This window comes from Cupressus sempervirens, chromosome 7 (assembly GCF_028749045.1).
Source record: "Cupressus sempervirens isolate cs-2001-9-10 chromosome 7, ASM2874904v1, whole genome shotgun sequence".
NCBI classification, from domain to species: domain Eukaryota; kingdom Viridiplantae; phylum Streptophyta; class Pinopsida; order Cupressales; family Cupressaceae; genus Cupressus; species Cupressus sempervirens.
The window spans coordinates 140,740,463-140,752,621 of NC_143124.1; positions in this window are offsets into that span (position 1 = coordinate 140,740,463).

Genomic DNA, 12,159 nt, shown 5'->3' on the forward strand with positions numbered 1-12,159 from the left:
AAATGTGTTTAAAGTGATCATAAGTTATTGTATGACCCCTTTTGACCCATATAAACAAATATAATATGGAACTAGGAGTCTTAGGACCTCTAGAGACATATGTTATAATAAAATGTGTCAAAAGAGGTCATAAGACATCTTATGGCCCATTTCAACCCATATAAATGAATATAATATGTCCCTAGGGGTCCTACGACCCCTAAAGACATATGTTGTAATCAAATGTCATGAAATGGGTCATAATATGTCACTAGAGGTCTTGGGACACCTAACGACATTTGTTGTAATGAAATGTCTTAAAAGGAGCCATAGTTTATCCTATGACCCCTTTTGACCTATATAAATGACTATAATATGTCCCTAGGGGTCCCAAGACCCCTAGAGACATATGTTCTAATGAAATGTGTCAAAAGGAGTCATAAGTTTTCTTATGACCCCTTTCAACCCACATAAATAATTATAATATGTTCCTAGGAGTCATAAGACCCCTAGGGACATCTTTTGTAATGAAACATGTTGAAATGGGTCATAAGGTTATCTGATGACTCCTTTCAACCCATATAAATGATTATAATATGTCACTAGTGGTCCTAAGACCCCTTGAGACATATGTTCTAATGAAATGTGTCGAAAGGGGTCATAAGTTATCCCATGACCGCTTTTGTCCCTTATAAACAATTATAATATGTATCTAGGGATCCTAGGAGCCCTAGAGACATGTTGCAATGAAATGTGTCAAAATGGGTCATAAGACATCTTATGGACAAATTTGACCCATATAAATCATTATAATATTTCTTTAGGGGTCTTACGACCCCTAAAGTCATATGTTGTAATGAAATGTGTCAAAATGGGTCATAGGTTATCTTATAACAACTTTCGACCCATATAAATGATTCTGATATGTCTCTAGGAGTCTTGGACCCCTAAAGACATATGTTGTAATGAAATATGTCAAAAGGGGTCATAAGTTATCATATGACCCCTTTTGACCCATATAAAAAAATATAATATGTACTTAGGGGTCCTAAGACCTCTAGAGACATATGTTGTAATGAAATATGTCGAAAGGGGTCATAAAACATCTTATAACTCATTTCAACTTATATAAACGATTATAATATATCCCTAGGGGTCCTATGAACCCTAAACACATGTTATAATGAAATGTGTCGAAAGGGGTCATCATTTCAACCCATATAAAGAATTATAAATGTCCCTAGACATGTTGGGACCCCTAGAGACATATGTTATAATAAAATGTGTTAAAAGGGTTCATAGGTTATCCTATGACCCCTTTCGACCCATATAAATGATTCTAATATGTTCCTAGTGATCTTGGGACACTTAGAGACGTATGTTGTTATAAAATGTGTTGAAAGGGGTCATAGGTTATCTTATGACCCCTTTCAACCCATATAAACAATTATAATATGTCTTTAGGGGTCCTAAGACACCTAGAGGCATATGTTGTAATAAAATATGTCAAAAGAGGTAATAGGTCATCCTATGAGCCCTTTTGACTCATATAAATGATTATAATATGTTCTTGGGGTCTTGGGACCCTAAAGACATATGTTGTAATGAAATGTCTTGAAAATTGTCATAGCTTATTCTATGACCTCTTTTGACCCCATATAAATGATTATAATATGTCTCTAATTGTCCTAGGACCCCTAGTGATATATGTTGTTATGAAATGTGTCAAAAGGGGTCATAGGTTTTCCTATTACCCCTTTCAACTCATATAAAAGATTATAATATGTTCCCAGGAGTCCTAGGCCCCCTAGGACATATTTTGTAATGTAACATGTTGAAAGGGGTCATAAGGTTATTCTGTGACTCTTTTCGACCCATATAAATGATTATAATATGTCCCTAGGGGTCCAAGGACCCGTGGAGACATATGTTGTAATAAAATATGCCAAAATGGGTCATAAATTATCTTATGAATCGATTTGATATAAATGGCCCTAGATATAAATCATTATAATATGTCCATAGGGGTCCTGCGACCCCTAAAGATATATGTTGTAATGAAATGTGTCGAAAGGGGTCATAGGTTAGCTTATAACCCCTTTTGACCCATATAAATGATTCTAAAATGTCCCTAGGGGTATCTGGACCCCTAGAGATATATTTTGTCATTAAATGTGCTGAAAGAGGTAATACATTATATTATGACCCCTTTCGGTCCATTTAAATGATTACAATATGTACCTAGGGTTCTTAGAACCCCTAGAGACATATGTTGTAATGAAATGTGTCAAAAAAGGTCATGGGACATCTTATGGCCCATTTCAACCCATATAAATGATTATAATATGTCCCTATGGGTCCTACGACATCTAAAGACATATGTTGTAATGAAATGTGTCGAAAGGAGTTATAAGTTATCCTATGACCCCTTTCAACCTATATAAATGATTATAAAATGTCTATAGTGGTCTTGGGATCCCTAGAGACATATGTTGTAATGAAATGTGTCGAGATGGGTCATAGAATATCCTATGACCCTTTTTGACCCATATAAGCAATTCTAATATGTCTTAGGGGTCTTGGACCCCTAGAGACATATGTTTCCATGAAATATGTCTAAAGGGGTCATAGGCTACCCTATGACACCTTTCCATCAATATAAATGATTCTAATATGCCCCTATAGGTCCTGAGACCCCTAGAGACATATCTTGTCATGAATTGTGTCAAAAGAGGTCATAGGTTATTCTATGACCCCTTTCGACTCATATGAATGATTATAATAGGTCCCTAGGGGTCCTATTACCTCTAGAGATATATGTTGTAATGAAATATGTCAAAATGACTCATAGCGTATCCTATGACCCATTTTGATTTATATAAATTATTATAATATGTCTCTAAGAGTCCTAGTACCCCTAGAGACATATGTTGTAATGAAATGTGTCAAAAGTGGTCATAGGTCATCCTATGACCCTTTTCAACCCATATAAATGATTATAATATGTTGTTAGGGTCCTGGGACCCTTAGAGACATATGTTGCCATGAAATATGTCGAAAGTGGTCATAGGTTATCCTATGACCGCTTTTGACCCATATAAATGATTATAATATTTTCCTAAGAGTAGTGGGACCCCTAGCGATATGTTGCAATGAAATGTGTTGAAAGGGGTCATAAGTTTTCCAATGACCCCTTTTGACCCATATGAATGATTATAATATGTCCCTAGGGTTCCTGAGACTCCTAAAGACATATGTTGTCATGAGGTGTGAAAAGTGCTCATAGTTTGTCCTATGACCCCTTTTGACCCATATAAATGATTATAATATGTTCCTAGGGTCTTCGGACCAATAGAGACATATGTTGTCATGAAATGTGTTAAAAGGGGTCATAGTTTATCCTATGACCCATTTTGACCTATATAAACAATTATAATATGTCCCTTGGGGTCTTTAGACCCGTAGAGACACATGTTGTAATGAAATGTGTTGAAAGAGGTTATATATTTTCATATGACCCCTTTCAACTCATATAAGTGATTATAATATGTTCCTAGGGTCCTGGGACTCCTAGAGACATGTTGTAATGAAATGTGTCAAAAGGGGTCATAATTTATCTCATGACCCATTTTAACCCATACACATGATTGTAATATGTCCCTAGGGGTCTTCAGATCCGTAGAGACACATGTTGTAATGAAATGTGTCGAAAGAGGTTATATATTTTCATATGACCCTTTCAACTCATATAAATGATTATATTAGGTCTCTAGGTGTTCAGGGACCGGTATAAACATATATTATAATGAAATGTGTCAAAATGGGTCATAGGTTATCCCATGACCCCTTTCAACCCATATAGATGATTATAATATATTTGTAGGAGTCATAGGACTCGTAAGAGCATATTTTGTCATGAAACATGTTGAAAGGAGCCATAATGTTATCCTTTGACTCTTTTTGACCCAGATAAATGATTATATTATATCTGTAGTGGTCTTAAGACCCTTAGAGGCATATGTTGTAATGAAATGCGTCGATATGGGTCATAACTTATAATATGACCCTTTTGAAACCATAGAAATGATTATAATTTGTCCCTAGGGGTCCTATGACCCCTAGAGACATATGTTGTAATGAAATATGTTGAAAGGGGTTATGGGTTATCCTATGACAACTTTTGACTCATATAAATGATTCTAATGTCCCTAGGGGTCCTCGGACACCTAGAGAAATATGTTGTTATGAAATGTGTCCAAAAGTGTCATAAGTTATTCTTTGAACCCTTTTGACCCATATAAATGATTATAATATGTCCCTTTATGTGCTAGGACCCCTAGAGACATGTTGTAATGAAATGTGTCGAAAGGGGTCATAGGTCATCCTATGGCCCCTTTTGACTCATATAAATAATTATAATATGTTCTTAGGGTCCTATAACCCCTAGAGACATATGTTGTCATGAAATATGTCAAAAGGGTTCATAATTTATCCTATGATGCCTTTTGACCCATATATATATGATTATAATATGTCGCTAGGAGTCCTTGGACACCTTGAAACATATGTTTTAATAAAATGTGTCGAAAAAGGTCATAAGTTTTTCAATGACCCCTTTCGACCTATATAAATGATTATAATATGTCCCTAGGGGTCTTGGGACCCCTAGGGACATATGTTGTCACAAAATGTGTCATAGGTTATCCTATGACCCCTTTCAACCCATATAAACAATTATAATATGTCCCTAGGGATGCTCCAACTCCTAAAGACTTATGTTGTAATGAAATGTGTTGAAAGGAGTCATAAGTTATACAATGACCCCCTTCAAACCATATAAATTATTGTAATATGTCTCCTGGGGTCCTATGACCCATAGAGACATGTTGTAATGAAATATGTTGAAAGGGGTCATTGGTTATCCTATGATCTCTTTAAAATCATATAAATAATTGTAATATGTCCCTAAGGCTCCTAGGACCCCTAGAAACATATGTTGTAATGAAATGTGTTGAAAGGGTTCATAGGTTATCCTATGACCCCTTTCAACCCATATAAATAATTATAATATGTTCCTAGGGGTCGTAGGACCCCTAGAGATATATGTTGTCATTAAATGGTTCAAAATAGGTCATAGATTACCCTATGACCCCTTTCAACCATTTAAAGACATGATTTATGTCCCTAGGGCTTCTAGGACCCCTAAGAACATATATTGTAATATAATGTATTTAAAGAGGTCATGGGGTACTCTATGACCACTTTCAACTCATTTGAACACATGATATATTTTTCTAAGGTTTATAGGACCCCTATCAACATATGTTATCATTTAATTGGTCAAAAGGGGTCATAGGGAACCCTATGACCCATTTTCAAACACATGATGTATGTTCCTAGGGGACCTAGGACCCCTAGGGACATAGATGATGTGTTATAATGGATAAAAGGGGTCATATGGCATGCCATGACACATTTTGACCTATTACATGACAAAATACGTTCATAGATTTTTTAGGACCCCTAGTGAAATACATGTTGTGTTCTAGTGGGTTGAATTGGGTTAAATGATATTGTTTGACCTATTTCAACCCTTTGAATGAAAAAATATGTTCTTGTGGATCCTAAGACCCCTAGGAACAAACATGTTGTGTTGAAATGGGTTCAAAGTGGTCATAAGATAACCTATGACCCATTTCAATCAAATACATGTCAAGTTATGTTCATTGGGATCCTAGGGCCCCTAGGGACATACGTGTTGTATTCTAAGTGATAGAAATGGGTAATAGGGTATCCTATGATTACTAGGGACATACTTCTTATATTCCAATGGGTAGAAAAGGGTCATAGGGTATTTTATGATCCCTTTTGACAAATTACATGAGAACAAATGTTGGTAGGGGTCCTAGGACTCTTGTCACCATGTATTTTGTGCTCCAATGGGTGAAATTTTGACCTATTACATGACAACATATGTTCCTAGGGGTCTCAATACCCTAGGGCTATACATATTGTGTTCCAATGGGTAAAAAATGGTCATCAGATACTGTATGACCCCTTTTGGCCCATTACATGACAACATATGTTCTTAGGGGTCGTATGACCCCTAGGAACATATGTTGTCATGTAATGGCTTGAAAGTGTCATATGATACTCTATGAGCCCTTTTGACCCATTGGAACACAACAAGTATTTCTATAAGGGTCCTAGGATCCCTAGGAACATATGTTATCATGTGTTAGGTCAAAAAGGGTCATAGGATAGTCCATAACCCCTTTCTACCCATTAAAACACAAGATATATGTCCCTAGGCATCCTTTGACCCTTAGGAAGATATGTTGTCATATAATGGGTCAAAATGGGTCATAGGCTATACCATGACCCATTTGGACTTATTGGAACACATGTATGTCCCTAGTGAGATCCGTAGGAACATATATCATCATATAGTTTATTAATGTAGGTTACCAATATATATAATAATAATATATATGATATATAAATAGAGTATCCCATGACCCATTTGGACTCATCAGAACACATGTATGTCCTTACGGGGACTCCTAAGAGCATACATCATCATATAGTTTATTAACATAGGTTAGCAATATATACAATATATATGACATATAATTATATAATAATATATAATAAGTAATAACTATATATAAAATAATTATATAATAAATAATAAATTTTATTTAATACTATATAATAAATTTTAGTAACTATATATAATAATTGGTCCCCCTCTCCCCCCCAATTATGCTATAACTATATTATACTAGGACTTGATACAACTTAAAAATTGGTCCCCACTCCCTTTACATTTGAATTTGGTGCCATAATTTGGGAACATAAATCAAATACTTGTTCTCAAATTGGATACCCATTCTCAAATTGGATACTCAATTGGGAAAGGTATTACATTTTGGTTTTGGTACCAGGATGGGTGTGAAAGAAGTCAAAGTTAATTTTGAAATGCTTTTAGTCATTTCAAAACTACATGTTTTTTACATCACCACTTTTTAGCACACCATGATCCTGCACATACCCTATATTTGACAAGTATCTCTATTCAAGAGACTTTCTCAAGAATTTTTTTATCCTTCTAATCTTTGGCCCAAAATAGATTATACTCTGGAAAATTCTTGTTATTTCAAAAAAATTCTTTGAAACTTGTGGTACTTTAACTTTTTAGCTTGAAATGGGATTTAGATCGTTAATTTAGGATCATCTAATGGTCTTTAAATAGAGTTATTGTATCTTGGATGATACAAATTTATGGTTTCTATATTTTTTTAAACTTTTAATCACAATTTTTTGAAATAATTAAAGATTCACCACAATTTTAAAAAATTATCATATGATGGGAAAAAAATCGCCAATGAAATTAATTTTTTTTCTGATTTTGAAAAACAAATCACCAATTCAAATTGATTTTTTTCTCCTAAAATAATGTTGGAGCTACCAAAATTTTATACATTTTTCCAAAGGGAGGTTTCTTAAAGTTATTCCTATTAAAGAGTTAAGAGATATGAGCAAACTTATTAGTCTATGCCAATCAAGAGTTGGAGTGTTGAATGTGTTGAATTAATAACCTATGGTTAGGAGTTGAAGGACTTTGGAGATCATCTGACTATTCTTTAAAGCCAAGAAGAAATAGACAACAAAGACAACTTGAAACCCTAGCAAATAGTCCTATGTTTTAGGAAGCCACTATACAAACAATTTGAGGGATCAAAACCTAGGAAATATTGAAGTTTTTGAAAAAGGATATCAGAAAAATTGATTTAATCAGATCATTATTAAAATTTTTGTGGCATTATCTACATAAAACCTTGATAGGATACCTAAGTTGGGCTCAAGGGCTAGTAGGCATAAATGATAATAATACCTCTAAATTAATCTAAAGAAACCAATAGTGTGACCTAGTTAAAGGATTTGAATCACCCTATTAGAAGTCAGCCTTGTTAGAGGACTTTAGAACATCTCATTAGAATGTCACCTGGTTAAAGGATTTACAACTAGCTGTTAAGTCAACCTTAATGCAAAGGATTTATCCAAACTGATACAATTGTTAAAAAGTAACAATAGGACTTGATCTAATAATAAAGTACAACTCACTTGCATATTACAAATATTTAGTTCAATAATCTATTCTTCTTAGCATTCATAATCTTCATCTTTGATAGCTTGTTCACCCTTCAAGCTTTCAACCTCTTAAGCCTTCTTGCTTTGTATACCAATTGCAGTCTCCCCTATATGGCAACCAAATGAAGCATCACCCTAGGCTTCTTGTCTTCCTTAGGTTCTTGCAAATGATAACCTTTTCTTCTAGCCTACTATCTCTATAAATAGAGAATTTAATTCTTTTGTTATTTAGCCACAATCATCCATTTTAGGGTTAGGTAAGAGTGAATGAATCTACCCACTTTTCCATTTTAATTCCTCTATAAACTTCTTCTACAATCTTTATTAAATTCACCTCAAAATGGTTTATCTTGAATTTTGTGCCACCTTCTCATCATACTTATATTTCACACACTTCACATAATTCAATAAATTAAATTAGTCAGCTTAGATTCATCAATTCTTTGATTTAACACTTTTTATTGTCACTCAACATCTACACTATTCACTCAACAATAACACTTTTCTGATACTCAACCAACAATGGGTTACTCAACACCAAATATGTCTTCTCAACTTAGCCACTTCTATTATTTCCTTGATGGTTGACACTTAATTTTATTGACGCTCAGCATATGTACTAACTTTTTGCTCGGCCTGAACTAGAATTTTCTCATCTTACACTGTTTTCTCAGCCAGGTTTGGTAGACAGTTATTATAAAAAATACTTCTCCTTGACTTAGCTAAAGTAACCATTTATTATAGCCTTAAGTAGATCAACAATACATAATATCATCAATGTCTTACTTGGTCTTAGTGCTCTTTTTATACACTAAATAAGTCAACCTTTCTCTAGGTTCTCATGTTATCCTCTCTTTTCAATTTTTCTTCATCAATTAACCAAATGATAGCATTCAAACCAAAAAAGAAATTGTTTCACCAACAAGTAGTAGGTTTGACATCATTGAAAAAATAATGATTGTTCCATGATAGGTTCTACACTTAAAATAATCTTTTCTCAACAATCTCCCTCTTTAGCATTGATGGGAAACCAATACCAATAACAATACCAAAGAGAAAATTAACATCTTCAAAATTTCTTGTTCTATCAGTAAATGTCTTTCCTCTGCATAGGGTAATGTAAGCCTTTTCAATCTCCTTCAATGTATCTTCTCCCTCTTACTTATATCTTCTCTTGTTAGGGATTTCACCTTGTTTCCTATATCCCCCTCTCTAACAACAATGCCAAAGACTTGTCATCTTTTCATGCGCATATAATCAATTATGGTTTTCCCTTTGTCACCTTGCATGTGATTATAAATCTTCTGATTCAACTCCTTTATTACTTTAGGCACCTCCTAAAGTAAGATCCACTGTACCAAACTTTAAAATATGACATTCAACTCAGTTGATGTAGGGCACTACTCTTGCTTCTTAGCTTTGGATAGCAGTATCACCCCTATTTTATGTTGAGATAATGAGTGTTGCACACATTGCATAATATTGTTATATTGTATTATTTTATTTTATTATGTAATATTGTAACTAGATGGACATGCAACATGGAAAAATTTCTATGAGATATACTTGATGAGTTACATATTATAACACTGTGATAATATTTCATATAATTATTTAATATTAGAAAAATTAATTAAATTTTGAATATTAAATGTGGGGTCAATGGGTTAGCTAGCACGTGGTTTATGTAATACCACTTGGTGGTTTTGTGGGACTTATTACTATATAAGTAACCACAAGGGTAGTTGGAGTGAGACGATAGAAGGGAAAAAGACAAGAGTCGAGTGTGACAAGGCTTGATAGGTTAGCCAAGGGAGCATTTGTGAAGGTTGGAAGCATGGCATGAGATGTGTGGATTCATGATTTTTCACATGAATTTCTTGGTTGTGGCTATGGCTTTGAAAGCTTCCATGGTTGTATGGCAATGGTGTTTTGCAGAATAATACATGGTGATGGATACTTTTGGAGGCAAGTTTTTTCCCTCAATGAGGGTTTCCCAAGGTATATCTTGTGTCACATTTTTTGTGGGCATGTTGTCTATTCTGTTGCATGTCGATTTTAATTGTATATTTATTTCAGATTTATTATGGGTTATGTGGAAATAATTATATTATTTGTTGCAAGTTTTCTTACAAGTGGTATCAGAGCTAAGATTTTAATATTGTAACCCTCAATTGAATCCTTAGGAATGCATGAGATGATAAAAGAAAGGGAAATATATACGACTTGTTTATTGCAGATCTAAGGCTTTTGGGTTTGCTATTATGATGGGATATTGGTAGATTTTTGGGCATGTAAAATTGTTGGACATAATGAAAGTTTTGGATGTTTCATTTAAATGAGGGTTTTAGGGGTAGATTACAAAAATGACCTCCTTGGTAAAAACATACATCACCATTGGATCTAGGTTGATGTTCCCATAACCTTTGATATATGATAGGCCCTAATTTGGCCATGTTTAGAGGAAATGAAAGAGCTTTTTAGTTTTAGCCTATGATGGCCGTCAAATTTAATCTTGTCAATTTTTTTTCATAAAAATAAAATCATAGTGAAAATGGTAAGAGGACTGTCCTAGTAAAATAACCATAACTTTCTCTTAGGATATCACATTTCATAATTCTTATAGGTGTTGGAAAGAAAATTTAGAGCACTAGAACTTGGTATAGGTTTGGTTTTGTGATTTTGACATTTTGTTAAGGTTTAAGAGCCTGCCAGTCACTTTTTTTAATATTGAGCATAGATTAGGGCATAACTTGGTCATACAGAGTCAGATTTTGGACTTTGAATAGTCAATAAAAATCTCTTAGAGAGCTCTACACATTGATTTAGATTTGGTGTAGGTTTGACATGGTTTTTTTGGTGATATATTGATCTAAATAGTTTATTATATATATTGACTATGGTAGCATTGTGAGTTTATGATGTTTTACGTTTGGAGATTTAAGATTTGATGTCATTGTATACTTAGTTCATATTTTAGATTGGTTTCATGATTCAATATGGTTATCAGTGTTTGGTTTGGATATGCATGATGATTTGTTGGGTCTACAAGTTGTGTAGTGTTGTAAGTAGTTTATATGTACATGTCGCATTTATAGCTTGGTTATGGGTTGTCATTGCCCATTGATCTTTCATTGTTGATGCATATTTAGATTGGTGGCTTGGATTTGGGTTGTCTATGCCCTAAGTCACATGATTTGCTGATTTTTCTTTATGTAGAAGGGATGAGATATTATTTCTAGGTATAGTCATGGTGGATGATTGTGGTTAACTATTTTTTGCTGACAAGTTGGACATATTGAGATTTAGATGCTTGGTTCATGGATGTGATCACAGTGTCATAGATTTTGGTATGACATGATTGGATATACAAGTACATCATTGATGTTTATTTGTTTGGATTCTTGATTTCATTATGGTGGTATATTTTCTTGGTTGAGGATCATGGTTATTTGGTTTCTTTTGAGGAGCTCATGATGTGCACTTTGAGTTCTTTGATGCTTTGATGCCTTGATTTATTTTCATGGTTAGAGGATGGCTTTTCATCATGATGTCATGGATAACTTGGATACATGGTTTAGTGAGAACTTATGATAACAATTTTGTGACAATGTAGGATTAGTTCCTGATTTAGTTTGTATCTTCTTGGTTTCAATTCGTATTGAAACTTTGGTTGTGTGAGTCTAGACCTAGAGGATCTTCATGTAGGAGATAAATCTTATGATGCCTTGGTACCATGGTTGAGTTGGAGTTTTTGGCATTGATATATTTATTGAGTGATTGTAGATGTTAGAGGTTTGTCTTAGATCATGTTGCTGAACAAGCATCTTTGACATTTGCATGGTGCACTTATTATCTTTATGGTGTGTGAAGATGGTTAGATCTTGATGACTCATAGGGTTCTTTGTTATCTTCATAGTGTGTGGAAATGGTTGAATCTTGAGGACTCACAAGGTTCTTGGTAAGGGTGTGGTTTATGCTTTCATTTGACATGTTATTGTTGGTGTTAGGATGGTCTCATTTTTT